General features: G+C 33.9%; 1 protein-coding gene across 5 annotated transcripts in view; it reads left to right on the top strand.

The window, feature by feature from the left end:
* Positions 1-3254, top strand: part of LOC106875929 (protein FAM13A) — a 242604-nt gene that overhangs the window by 33684 nt on the left and 205666 nt on the right. The window lies entirely within an intron of this gene.

Raw genomic sequence — 3254 nt, 5'->3', positions numbered from 1 at the left:
CTCTCTTTCCACACAGACACAAGCATAAACACATACTAAAAATCAAATGACAACAAAAGATAGCTTAAAAAAATATATATATATATTGAAAATATAGGCGCAGGCATGGCTGTTTGGTGAGAAGCTTGCTTCCCAACGACATGGTTTGGGATTCAGTCCCACTGTGTGGCACCATGGGCAAGTGTCTTCTACTACAGCATTGGGCTGACTGAAACCTTGAGTGACCAAGACCTTGATTTGGTAGACAAAAACTGAAAGAAGCCCATTGTATACATACATACATACATACATACGTGTGTGTGTAATCACCACTTGACAACTGGTGTTGGTGTGTTTGTCTCTGTAACTAGCAGTTCGGCAAAAGAGACCAATAGAATAAGTACTAGGCTTAAGAAAAAGTCCTGGGGTTGATTTGTTTGACTAAAACCCTTCAAGGTGGTGCTCTAGCATGGCTGCAGTCAAATGAATGAACCAGTAAAAGAATAAAGAATATCTATGATTACAGAAAATAGAAAACAATTACATAGGCATGTGTGTGTGTGTGTGTGTGTGTGTGTGTGTGTGTGTGTGTGTGTGTGTGTGTGTGTGTGTTTATATTTACACCAGTCAAATAAAGTTGATGTTGTGTTTGTCCTGTATTTATTTAATGGTTCAACAAATGAAAATTGAGAAAACAAATACCAAACCAATATAATTGGTATTTAAAATGTTTTGGGTTTTGTAATCATAAATTTCAGAAATTATCGAAGTTCACATTTTATATATAAACCTATTTGTTTAACAATCTCCATTCATTATTCTGGCTGCCTTAATATGTGCTTCAAGCTAGAACTTTCGTGGCTTTCCTACAAAACAAATTGTCTACATGTTGTTTTTTTTTTGTTTTTTGTTTTTGTTATAATCAATGAAGGGCTTATATCCAACCATTTAGAAAGTTTTACATCGAGTGGAATAAATGAAAGCAAATGAAAGTACAATATCCAATGAATATGCAGTATGTGGAATCTAATATATAAAGTCCTGATAGGGTATAAAGATAGGGTATTTCTAATGCAGCATTCAACCCAAGTTCTGGGCTGTCTACACTGTCAAATTCCAGACTAATACCGAAATGTGTGGGTTTAGCAAAGAGTAAAATATAATCCAAGTAATAAGACTAAGAAATACTTTAACACATCTTTAATGATCACATCCAAATAATAAGATAGCCCATCTTTAATGAGCAGTTACAAATGTTTCTGTACTAACCTTGCTTTCAGTACCAAATTGTGTGAAAGTTCATAGTGAAAATTTATGTAATATGTAAATTTTCACTTTGAGTTTTTATGTAAACTGGCATCGAAAGCAGATTTGGTATAGAAACAGTTGTAACTGATCATTAAAGATGTGTTGTCTTATTATTTGGATTTTATATATATATATATATATATATATATATATATATATATTTCATCATCATCATCAAATCATAAATCCAAAAGAGAAGCACTAAGTTATAGAGCAATATAGTAAGTAGATAAAGATAGTTATGCCCATTCTATGGGGGGCTACCCAGAGTCTTGCATCCATAAAGCACCTAGCTTTATAAGCGTCTCTTCAGACCCCAATGGCTGGTGGCCTGTAACCTCTCTGTAAAGCTAAGCACTTTATGGACATGAAACCCTGTGTAACCTGACAGACTGGCTATAACTATCTTTATATAATTAATACATACACATACACACACACACACACACACACACACACATCATCATCATCATTGTTTTAATGTTTGCTTTTCCATGGGCTGAATTTGCCGAGGTAGATTTTCTGTGACCAGATACTCTTCCTGTCATTGCCAGTCCTTATCTGTTTTCAAGTTTGGTAATATTGCCCCATGATCAGACAAGATGATGACACACATTTACAATGATCAAATGATTTTAAGGCAAGGAAGTAATAACACACACACACATACACACACAATGGGGGTGGGGTTTCTTTCAGTTTCCATCTATCAAACCCTGTCACAAGACTGGTTGGCCTATGGTTATAAAAAAAAAAACACTTGCTCAAGGTGCCACACTGTGGGATTGAACCCAGCAATTACATATATCTATATCAGTCTTTTACTCAAAGGCAACAAAAGCATTTATATGCTTTTTACTTATTTTACTGGTTTTTGTCTATATTTTTAATTACAGGTGTTAAATCAGTCACTAGGTAGAGTTGATTAATTCAATTCATTTGATTAGATAATTTGTAAAATGGAAGTGTTGTGAAATAAGATAATGACTTAAGTAATGGCTGCTTGAGGAATTTACAATAATAGCAGTTGGTAAAGGCATTTATCTTCTCTATAGTATATTTTTTATTTTTATTAGAAAAATATCTTTCTGTTTGGGCAGATCTACTTTAACTTCCTGTCTCCCATTGATTTCTGGCTGTAACTATATCTGGTTTTGTTAAAAGAAGGAAAAAAAATATTCCAACATTTGCTTCTTTCATCTTAATGGCAAAACTTCTTTCTCCCTCACTTTCTCTTTTTTACTCTTTAAAAAATATGAACTTTTATTAACTCTCTCAAATTTTCAGTTTTTCTCATTTACCCTCTTTCTCATTTACCCTCTTTCTCTCTCTCTCTCTCTCTCTCTCTCTCTCTCTCTCTCTCTCTCTCTCTCTCTCTCTCTCTCTCTCTATCTCTATCTCTCTTTTGCCCTCTTTCTCTCTATCTCTCTTTTGCCCTCTTTCTTTCTCTCTCTCTTTTGCCCTCTTTCTTTCCCTCTATCTCTCTTTTTCCTTCTCTCTTTCCCTCTCTCTCTCTTTTCCCCTCTCTCTCTTTTCCCCTCTTTCTTTCTATCTTTTGTCCTCTTCTCTCTCTCTCTCTCTTGCTCTCTCTCACTCTCTCTTTTGCTCTCTCTCACTCTCTCTTTTGCTCTCTCTCACTCTCTCTCACTCTTTCTCCTTTTATAACTATAAAATATAAACTTAATTTTCAGCTTCTGTATTTCTTTCTCTGTCATTCTCTCTTTTTTTATTTGTTATTCTCCCCCCCTCTCTCACTCTCTACAACTATAAAATATAGACTTTATTTTTTTAGTTTATTCTCTTAATTTTCAATTTTTCACTCTGGTTGTTTCTCTCTCTCTCTTCTTCTTAAAACTGTAAAATATAAACTTTATTCTTTGGCTTTGTTCTCTCAATATTTCAGTTACTCTATTTTTTAAAACCTCTATCTTCTCATTCTTTGAAATTTTGTCTAATCCATTCATATA

Source organism: Octopus bimaculoides, chromosome 2, assembly GCF_001194135.2.
Source record: "Octopus bimaculoides isolate UCB-OBI-ISO-001 chromosome 2, ASM119413v2, whole genome shotgun sequence".
Taxonomy (NCBI): domain Eukaryota; kingdom Metazoa; phylum Mollusca; class Cephalopoda; order Octopoda; family Octopodidae; genus Octopus; species Octopus bimaculoides.
This window is presented reverse-complemented; position numbering and strand designations above follow the sequence as displayed.